The following is a 12,851-nucleotide window of genomic DNA, read 5'->3' as shown; positions in this document are numbered from 1 at the left end:
TTTCACAACCATGCAGTTTTTTTTTTATTTTTAAGTTGAAACTTTAAATCGACTCAAACTCGCATATTTGTTTTGTTTGTATGTGTGTGTTTTTTTTTGGGGGGGGTAAGTTTAAGTACTATTAGTTATATTGTTGTTTGTTTGTTCGTTTGTTTTTATAAGATTTACATTGCGTACGTCAACAGTAGGGCATCGATTGTTATTGTTAAAAATAAACTACTTACGAATTACTTGGGCAACGCCAGACAGCCCTGCTAGCTATCTAATAAATAATACTTTTAACCCCCACTGGGGGAATTGTTTCTATGCATTTTAATGCATTCTAAATCGCACTTTACAATTTATTTACGATTTATTCTGATGAGAATTTTCCATATACATTCGTGAACACATTCAATCCTTTTAAATGTTTCCGCGGTGATTGCAATCTTTTTTTTTTTTTTTTTTAATCTACAAATGGCTGTTTTGCTATTAAGAACAAGATGGACACGGAAAAGCTTTACTTCGAAGTGAGAAAAAATTTAACGTATCGATTATCTCCCTTTAGTCTCAAGTGATTATCTCCCCCTTTCTCCTCTTTAGATCACCCAGCAGCCTTTGATTTAAGAGATTGCTTTTACGACCTGTTTTCACCGTGTTGAAAGAGTACCAATCTGTCGACTGGGATTTTCACGTATTAGCTGAACATGGAGGGGGAATTAGTTGATTAAGTGCCAAACATCAAATTTAACATCGACAATTTTAAGATTCCTTTAATGAAGCGTAAAAAAAATAGAAATTTTTAAAAAATCGAGTTGTTGAAAAAAAAGAAAATTATTAGCGAAAAGCTGTTGAGCAGAAATAGATTTAGAACTGTTCAAACGATTAAATAATAAAATTTCTTTTTAAAACAATGTAATTCGGAAAGTTTCACGTTAAATAACGACTTTCATCTTACGGCTCGCTGTGAAACAATGGTTAGAATACTAGCCTCGCCAAATGGCATTGTTGTAGCAGCCTCCATTTTTATAGCCATTTCTACTATTTAAAAAAAGATGTCTCGGGCTCGCTTACCTCAAAAGCCTATTTTTGCTGCTTGGAAAATTATTCATTTAAAAAAAATGTTATATTTATCGAAAAAAATTAGTTACAAAGCCATTCAAAAGTGTGTGGGGGGTATATGGTCATCCTTGTTACTATACCTAATATTTGTCTTACATTTTCCTACCTAGAATCCTCAGTCACCATTAATACCACATTCTCTCCAGACGTCGTCTTAGTTAAGATTCTAAAATCGTTGTTTTTTTCTTTTCTTTTCTTTATATATATATATATATATATATATATATATATATATATATATATATATATATATATATATATATATGGGGGGGAACATGATGAGAATTAGCAGTGAACCAGGTGTTAACGTATCCACTATGAGAGACAAATAAAAATTCATCTTTTGCACATGGCTCCACACATCGTTTCCGCTTGGGAAGAAAAAAATAAGATAACCACAAAATAGTTATCGACCAATGGCAGAGCTCCGCGCCTAAAATAAACACCTCAAATATCACAGTCACTGGGAGCCGGTTTGCCACTATAAAACGAAGGATTTTAGGGGAGAGAGGAGGAAAAATAAGACGAAGACGCCGGACTGCTAGCTGCTGATGAAAGAAGTCACCCGCTTTCCAGTTACAAGCCAGGACACGCATCACCGACAGCAGAATGACCGGCCTACCCCTACCCATCCATCGTCCAAAAGATAAGTTACGTTTACGAACATTCATTCCTTGTCAATTCATACATACCTACAAATATTTTACGAACATTCATTCCTTGTCAATTCATACATACCTACAAACGTTTTACGAACCTTCATTCCTTGTCGATTCATACATACCTACAAACATTTTACGAACATTCATTCCTTGTCAATTCATACATACCTACAAACGTTTTACGAACATTCATTCCTTGTCAATTCATACATACCTACAAACATTTTACGAACCTTCATTCCTTGTTAAATCGTACATACCTACAAACGTTTTACGAACATTCATTCCTTGTTAAATCGTACATACCTACAAACGTTTTACGAACATTCATTCCTTGTCAATTCATACATACCTACAAACATTTTACGAACCTTCATTCCTTGTCAATTCATACAAACCTACAAACGTTCTACGAACATTCATTCCTTGTTAAATCGTACATACCTGCAAACATTCTACGAACATTTCACCGTAATACAAACTGTCAAATATCTCCATTGGATAATCCACTCTTCGTTAAATCACATTCCATCCTACGAACACTTCGCTTCTTCTAATACAAACTGTTAGTAGTAAATAAAATCGGTTCTCAACCTTCAATATTTGTCTGTCTTTAATTATATGGAGTCAGAATCAACATACTTCCAACGTTGTTCATTTCATGTATTCTTTGTTGTGACCTCTATGGCGTCCTTCCTACCCCTAATCCTTTCATAAAAACGGAGGCCATATATATATATATATATATATATATATATATATATATATATATATATATATATATATATATATATATATATATATAAATCGTTTTATTAACGATAATTTCATTATATTGTGTGTTGGAGGAAAACAAAAAATGATAAAAAAAGTTGTGAGCAACGCTTTCTAAGTGATACACCGCACACTGTTTTCCCGCTTGTTTGGAACTGAAAGCAAGCAGGCCAATTTCTAATGGGAGTAAAGCGCGACCTTCGTGATATATAAGGCCCGTGAGCTGAAAAATGACGTCATCGCTGAGGTCCTAACAAGCAAGATCTAGTATTATGAATAGCCAAACTGTCGGTAATGAATCAAAACATTTTACAAAAAACATTAGAAAACTTAAAAATTGCATTTTTTTTTAAAAAAAAAAAACAGAAAAATAAGAAACATGATGATTTGTACTGAACCTCATTCATTATTGAAAAATAGAATTGAAAACGGAAAAGTTGTTTATGCGCTAAAAGTAATTAAACATTTCGTTGTTTCATGGATTATAAAGATTAAAATACATTCATTATTTACTTATAAATTACATTTAAAACGAAGAAAAGGAAGGAACACGGTTCGATTTATAGTAAAACTTAAATGTATTCGATATATATAAACTATACATGTAAAATTACATATGTCTGAAGCAGAAGACAATCAAATGCTGCAAAACATGAAATGTGAATTCAGGCAATAAACAATCATTAAACAATCATTAAACAATCATTAAACAATCATTAAACACTCATTAAACAATCATTAAACAATCAACTTAAAGTCGAAGATAAATATTTTTTAATTAAAACGAACAACAATACTTTAAAAATCAAAACGAATAACAATTTCAGTAAATCAATCAATTTTAATGAAATTTTCAGGGTTTTAATCACGGAATATAATGAACACATTATTTTTTTAATCTCATTGGCAATATATTGTTTTGGATAAACAAAAACACCTTTACTAAAGTTATAGTTTACAATATTAAAAAAAACACGTGCGTTTAATTTTGCTTTTTTTAAGAAAATAAAGCAGCGTAAATTGTAGCAATTAAAAAAATAACATTAAAACATTATTAATTTTTTCTGAAACATTTCGAAAAATCCCTTAAAGTATGTGTTTAAAGTATTGTTATGAATCGAAAAACATTTTACATTTTACATTTAATATTTCATTTCATGCATGAATATTTTTAAATTTTACATTTAATATTTCATTTCATACATGAATATTTTTAAATTTTACATTTAATATTTCATTTCATACATGAATATTTTTACATTTTACATTTAATATTTCATTTCATACATGAATATTTTTACATTTTACATTTAATATATTATTTCATGCATAAATATTTTTACATTTTACATTTAATATTTCATTTCATGCATAAACATTCTTACATTTTACATTTAATATTTCATTTCATGCATGAATATTTTTTTAATTTTACATTTAATATTTCATTTCATACATGAATATTTTTAAATTTTACATTTAATATTTCATTTCATGCATGAATATTTTTAAATTTTACATTTAATATTTCATTTCATACATGAATATTTTTACATTTTACATTTTATATTTCATTTCATGCATGAATATTTTTACATTTTACATTTAATATTTCATTTCATACATGAATATTTTTACATTTTACATTTTATATTTCATTTCATGCATGAATATTTTTACATTTTACATTTAATATTTCATTTCATACATGAATATTTTTACATTTTACATTTAATATTTCATTTCATGCATGAATATTTTTAAATTTTACATTTAATATTTGATTTCATGCTTGAATATTTTTACATTTTACATTTTATATTTCATTTCATGCATGAATATTTTTACATTTTACATTTTATATTTCATTTCATGCATGAATATTTTTACATTTTACATTTAATATTTCATTTCATACATGAATATTTTTACATTTTACATTTAATATTTCATTTCATACATGAATATTTTTACATTTTACATTTAATATTTCATTTCATACATGAATATTTTTACATTTTACATTTTATATTTCATTTCATGCATGAATATTTTTACATTTTACATTTAATATTTCATTTCATACATGAATATTTTTACATTTTACATTTAATATTTCATTTCATGCATGAATATTTTTACATTTTACATTTAATATTTCATTTCATGCATGAATATTTTTACATTTTACATTTTATATTTCATTTCATACATGAATATTTTTACATTTTACATTTTATATTTCATTTCATGCATGAATATTTTTACATTTTACATTTAATATTTCATTTCATACATGAATATTTTTACATTTTACATTTAATATTTCATTTCATACATGAATATTTTTACATTTTACATTTAATATTTCATTTCATACATGAATATTTTTACATTTTATATTTTATATTTAATTTCATGCATGAATATTTTTACATTTTACATTTAATATTTCATTTCATACATGAATATTTTTACATTTTACATTTAATATTTCATTTCATGCATGAATATTTTTAAATTTTACATTTAATATTTCATTTCATGCATGAATATTTTTACATTTTACATTTAATATATCATTTCATGCATGAATATTTTTAAATTTTAGATTGAATATTTCATTTCATACATGAATATTTTTAAATTTTACATTTAATATTTCATTTCATACATGAATATTTTTAAATTTTACATTTAATATTTCATTTCATACATGAATATTTTTAAATTTTAGATTGAATATTTCATTTCATACATGAATATTTTTTAATTTTACATTTAATATTTCATTTCATGCATGAATATTTTTAAATTTTACATTTAATATTTCATTTCATGCATGAATATTTTTACATTTTACATTTAATATTTCATTTCATGCATGAATATTTTTACATTTTACATTTAATATTTCATTTCATACATGAATATTTTTAAATTTTACATTTAATATTTCATTTCATACATGAATATTTTTACATTTTACATTTAATATTTCATTTCATGCATGAATATTTTTACATTTTACATTTAATATTTCATTTCATACATGAATATTTTTACATTTTACATTTAATATATTATTTCATGCATAAATATTTTTACATTTTACATTTAATATTTCATTTCATGCATAAACATTCTTACATTTTACATTTAATATTTCATTTCATGCATGAATATTTTTTTAATTTTACATTTAATATTTCATTTCATACATGAATATTTTTAAATTTTACATTTAATATTTCATTTCATGCATGAATATTTTTAAATTTTACATTTAATATTTCATTTCATACATGAATATTTTTACATTTTACATTTTATATTTCATTTCATGCATGAATATTTTTACATTTTACATTTAATATTTCATTTCATACATGAATATTTTTACATTTTACATTTTATATTTCATTTCATGCATGAATATTTTTACATTTTACATTTAATATTTCATTTCATACATGAATATTTTTACATTTTACATTTAATATTTCATTTCATGCATGAATATTTTTAAATTTTACATTTAATATTTGATTTCATGCTTGAATATTTTTACATTTTACATTTTATATTTCATTTCATGCATGAATATTTTTACATTTTACATTTTATATTTCATTTCATGCATGAATATTTTTACATTTTACATTTAATATTTCATTTCATACATGAATATTTTTACATTTTACATTTAATATTTCATTTCATACATGAATATTTTTACATTTTACATTTAATATTTCATTTCATACATGAATATTTTTACATTTTACATTTTATATTTCATTTCATGCATGAATATTTTTACATTTTACATTTAATATTTCATTTCATACATGAATATTTTTACATTTTACATTTAATATTTCATTTCATGCATGAATATTTTTAAATTTTACATTTAATATTTCATTTCATGCATGAATATTTTTACATTTTACATTTTATATTTCATTTCATACATGAATATTTTTACATTTTACATTTTATATTTCATTTCATGCATGAATATTTTTACATTTTACATTTAATATTTCATTTCATACATGAATATTTTTACATTTTACATTTAATATTTCATTTCATACATGAATATTTTTACATTTTACATTTAATATTTCATTTCATACATGAATATTTTTACATTTTACATTTTATATTTAATTTCATGCATGAATATTTTTACATTTTACATTTAATATTTCATTTCATACATGAATATTTTTACATTTTACATTTAATATTTCATTTCATGCATGAATATTTTTAAATTTTACATTTAATATTTCATTTCATGCATGAATATTTTTACATTTTACATTTAATATATCATTTCATGCATGAATATTTTTAAATTTTAGATTGAATATTTCATTTCATACATGAATATTTTTAAATTTTACATTTAATATTTCATTTCATACATGAATATTTTTAAATTTTACATTTAATATTTCATTTCATACATGAATATTTTTAAATTTTAGATTGAATATTTCATTTCATACATGAATATTTTTTAATTTTACATTTAATATTTCATTTCATGCATGAATATTTTTAAATTTTACATTTAATATTTCATTTCATGCATGAATATTTTTACATTTTACATTTAATATTTCATTTCATGCATGAATATTTTTACATTTTACATTTAATATTTCATTTCATACATGAATATTTTTAAATTTTACATTTAATATTTCATTTCATACATGAATATTTTTACATTTTACATTTAATATTTTATTTCATGCATGAATATTTTTACATTTTACATTTAATATTTCATTTCATGGATGAATATTTTTACATTTAATATTTCATTTCATACATGAATATTTTTACATTTTACATTTAATATTTCATTTCATGCATGAATATTTTTAAAGTTTACATTTAATATTTCATTTCATGCATGAATATTTTTACATTTTACATTTAATATTTCATTTCATGCATGAATATTTTTAAATTTTACATTTAATATTTCATTTCATACATGAATATTTTTAAATTTTACATTTAATATTTCATTTCATACATGAATATTTTTACAATTTACATTTAATATTTTATTTCATGCATGAATATTTTTACATTTTACATTTAATATATCATTTCATGCATGAATATTTTTACATTTAATATTTCATTTCAAACATGAATATTTTTACATTTTACATTTAATATTTCATTTCATGCATGAATATTTTTAAATTTTACATTTAATATTTCATTTCATACATGAATATTTTTAAATTTTACATTTAATATTTCATTTCATACATGAATATTTTTAAATTTTAGATTGAATATTTCATTTCATACATGAATATTTTTTAATTTTACATTTAATATTTCATTTCATGCATGAATATTTTTAAATTTTACATTTAATATTTCATTTCATGCATGAATATTTTTAAATTTTACATTTAATATTTCATTTCATGCATGAATATTTTTACATTTAATATTTCATTTCATACATGAATATTTTTACATTTTACATTTAATATTTCATTTCATGCATGAATATTTGTAAATTTTACATTTAATATTTCATTTCATACATGAATATTTTTAAATTTTACATTTAATATTTCATTTCATACATGAATATTTTTTAATTTTAGATTGAATATTTCATTTCATACATGAATATTTTTTAATTTTACATTTAATATTTCATTTCATGCATGAATATTTTTAAATTTTACATTTAATATTTCATTTCATGCATGAATATTTTTAAATTTTACATTTAATATTTCATTTCATACATGAATATTTTTTAAATTTTACATTTAATATTTCATTTCATACATGAATATTTTTACATTTTACATTTAATATTTTATTTCATGCATGAATATTTTTACATTTTACATTTAATATTTCATTTCATGCATGAATATTTTTACATTTAATATTTCATTTCAAACATGAATATTTTTACATTTTACATTTAATATTTCATTTCATGCATGAATATTTTTAAATTTTACATTTAATATTTCATTTCATACATGAATATTTTTAAATTTTACATTTAATATTTCATTTCATACATGAATATTTTTAAATTTTAGATTGAATATTTCATTTCATACATGAATATTTTTTAATTTTACATTTAATATTTCATTTCATGCATGAATATTTTTAAATTTTACATTTAATATTTCATTTCATACATAAATATTTTTAAATTTTACATTTAATATTTCATTTCATACATGAATATTTTTACATTTTACATTTAATATTTTATTTCATGCATGAATATTTTTACATTTTACATTTTATATTTCATTTCATGCATGAATATTTTTACATTTAATATTTCATTTCATACATGAATATTTTTACATTTTACATTTTATATTTCATTTCATGCATGAATATTTTTAAATTTTACATTTAATATTTCATTTCATACATGAATATTTTTACATTTTACATTTAATATTTCATTTCATACATGAATATTTTTACATTTTACATTTAATATTTTATTTCATGCATGAATATTTTTACATTTTACATTTAATATTTCATTTCATGCATGAATATTTTTACATTTAATATTTCATTTCATGCATGAATATTCTTAAATTTTACATTTAATATTTCATTTCATACATGAATATTTTTACATTTTACATTTAATATTTCATTTCATACATGAATATTTTTTAAATTTTACATTTAATATTTCATTTCATACATGAATATTTTTACATTTTACATTTAATATTTTATTTCATGCATAAATATTTTTACATTTTACATTTAATATTTCATTTCATGCATAAACATTCTTACATTTTACATTTAATATTTCATTTCATGCATGAATATTTTTAAATTTTACATTTAATATTTCATTTCATACATGAATATTTTTACATTTTACATTTTATATTTCATTTCATGCATGAATATTTTTACATTTTACATTTAATATATCATTTCATGCATGAATATTTTTACATTTTAGATTTAATATTTCATTTCATACATGAATATTTTTAAATTTTACATTTAATATTTCATTTCATGCATGAATATTTTTACATTTTACATTTAATATTTCATTTCATGCATGAATATTTTTAAATTTTACATTTAATATTTCATTTCATGCATGAATATTTTTAAATTTTACATTCAATATTTAATTTCATGCATGAATATTTTTAAATTTTACATTTAATATTTCATTTCATACATGAATATTTTTACATTTTACATTTAATATTTCATTTCATGCATGAATATTTTTACATTTTACATTTAATATTTCATTTCATGCATGAACATTTTTAAATTTTACATTTAATATTTTATTTCATGCATGAATATTTTTACATTTTACATTTAATATATCATTTCATGCATGAATATTTTTAAATTTTAGATTTAATATTTCATTTCATACATGAATATTTTTACATTTTACATTTAATATTTCATTTCATGCATGAATATTTTTACATTTTACATTTAATATATCATTTCATGCATGAATATTTTTAAATTTTACATTTAATATTTCATTTCATACATTAATATTTTTACATTTTACATTTAATATTTCATTTCATGCATGAATATTTTTACATTTTACATTTAATATTTCATTTCATACATGAATATTTTTAAATTTTTACATTTAATATTTCATTTCATGCATGAACATTTTTACATTTTACATTTAATATTTCATTTCATGCAGGAACATTTTTAAATTTTACATTTAATATTTCATTTCATGCATGAACATTTTTACATTTTAGATTTAATATTTTATTTCATGCATGGATATTTTTGCATTTTACATTTAATATTTCATTTCATGCATGAACATTTTTAAATTTTACATTTAATATTCTATTTCATGCATGAACATTTTTACATTTTAGATTTAATATCTCAATACTTTCATGCATTAACATGTTTACATTTTACATTTAATATGCATGAACATTTTTACATTTTACATTTAATATTTCATTTCATGCAGGAACATTTTTACATTTTACATTTAATATTTCATTTCATGCATGAACATTTTTAAATTTTACATTTTATATTTAATTTCATGCATGAACATTGTTACATTTAATATTTCACTTCATGCAGTAACATTTTTACATTTTATATTTAATATCTCAATACTTTCATTCATGAACATTTTTCACTGTCATTTTTTAACGCGTAAATATACATTTTTTTTTATTTTAGAGATTAACTTTGGTCTTTCAGACACAATAAAAATTTAGACGTAAACTAAACAAAATAATTTTGATCAGCCTCTTTAAAAGCATGCGGGTCAGTTTTTTTTTGGGGGGGGCTCAGTTATTTTTCCCTATTGTTTGAATTTGCCTGTTTACTTTAGCAGCTCGCACAAGTTCTTTTTCGAACAGAATAAAAGCTTTAGATTCGGTTAAAACACGCAAAACTTATCCAGTTAGGTAGAAGAGTAACTTATCTTGCTTTTGTTAACATTTATTTGTTATATATTTGAACTTTTGATCTTTTTCCGCTTGTTAGCTTCTCTGCTAAATCCCTGAAAACGGTTTTCTTGGGACACATGACCAGATTCACAGGACCAAACTCAATGACGTCAGCTGGTTATATGGCTTTAGTGTTTAGGCCATCTTAATATTACAGAGGGCCGTGTGTAAAGTCTAGATGGAGGTGGAAAAAAGAAAGAATGAGGTAAGGAATTTGAGGGTAAGTGATATCTTTTCAAGGTGAATGCAATTTGAGGAAGGCCAAGAGCGAAAAGAAAACTTGGGGAGTGAGCATCTTGAAGGTTGCCTATTGGGAAGTGAGGGGCGTTTACTCGACTAGTTAAGAAACTAAAAGGCTTACCTCAGGGGATCTGGGGCCGACATGATCATGAAGTGTGCCATTCTCAAACAGGGACAAATTTGATTCCTCTATGTACACAGAAGCTCACTGCTTTTTTGTCTCTATATCAAACGCCACGTGTGATATTTTTAACGACCTTTTCTTTCACTCAATCAACATACGATGCTTTGATGAATCGTTCGCTCGACAAGTAATTCTATCAGCTCACGTACTATTTAAGTTAAATTGCATTATTTTGAACTAGAATTAATTTTCTACTAAAACTATGATTGTCACCAAATAAGTTCTGTCTGGTGGGGGGGGGGTTAAGGAAAAAAAGAAGAAAACACTTCACAGTATTTGTAACATATTTAGTCTTCGAAGTAATCGCCATCGACATCCATCACCTTCTGCCAACGTGTCTCCAGCTGGACAATCTACTTGTTGTAAACTTTAGTGGGAGGAGGCGCAAAGAAGTCTGTTTTATATGTTTTTCCACGAAGATAATTATCTAAGGAGTGGAAGAGGTTGTAATTGGATGGCGCAATGTCAGATAAATAAGGTGGATGGTACAAAGTTTCTCGGTCAAGTTGTTGTACGGTATCTCTGACCACTCGTGTGACATGGGGCTTGACGTTTTCGTGAAGGAAAAACACGCCTTTGCTTCTTCTGGCGAAATGCCTGTTGCACATGTTTCAATTACTACAGTGACCATTTGGCCCGACGATAGCAGTTCATAATGAACCACTTGACGACTTGTCCAACAGACACAAAGCATAATCTTGTGTGGGTGCATAGACGATCTTGCGTTGCGAAGGATAGCATCCTGAGAAAACAACCAAGTTTGGAACGCTGGGGAGTTTCGTATAGAACCCACTTTTCATCACTGGTAAGCATTCAATTGAATAAAGACGCGATACAATGGCAAGAAAGCGATAGGTAGGGTGCTTCCCTTTGTCCATTGTGGTTCTCTAACAATGTTTGCGGAACCCACGGACATCTTACTTGGGCGCTGCATGAAACGAATTGTCGTTCACTACGCGTTAGACTACACTCCTCTTTAATGGCGGCTTTCAGGATTCATTCAAACCCTTTGATCATCTACTATGAGGCTTATCACGGAAAGACAAATCTCCCGACTTGAATATTTTAAACCAATGCATTACAGTACGTTCATCCACAGCACTATCACCAAACGCTTGACATATGCAGCTGATGATAAGGCCACTTTGAAGTCCTAAAGCAAACAGACCCAAACGAGATCTCCAGACACTTTTATTCTTCTCACAGTTGTTCGGCTACTAACTGATAGCCGGATACGATGCCCGTGTTTTTATAAAGTCTCATGTTCCTACTTCTGGCTGTCCGAATTTGAAGACAATTTTTTTTAATTACATTTTCCCCCCAAACAAGGCACGTTGCCACTTTGAT

At 23.6% G+C, this 12,851-nt stretch overlaps 1 long non-coding RNA gene across 1 annotated transcript in view; it reads right to left on the bottom strand.

Annotated features, from left to right (window-relative positions):
• LOC145294093 (uncharacterized) overlaps nt 1–11,603 on the bottom strand; it is a 135,843-nt gene extending 124,240 nt beyond the window's left edge. The window contains exon 1 of the long non-coding RNA XR_013869819.1: nt 11,442–11,603. This is a non-coding gene — a long non-coding RNA (uncharacterized LOC145294093). The remainder of the gene's footprint in view (nt 1–11,441) is intronic.
• Between the last annotated feature and the right edge of the window lie 1,248 nt (nt 11,604–12,851).

This window comes from Euprymna scolopes, chromosome 15 (genome assembly GCF_053919585.1).
Source record: "Euprymna scolopes isolate OS-2025 chromosome 15, ASM5391958v1, whole genome shotgun sequence".
Taxonomy (NCBI): Eukaryota; Metazoa; Mollusca; class Cephalopoda; order Sepiida; family Sepiolidae; genus Euprymna; species Euprymna scolopes.
The sequence above is the reverse complement of the archived record's forward strand: the minus strand, read 5'-3'. Positions and strand labels throughout refer to the sequence as shown.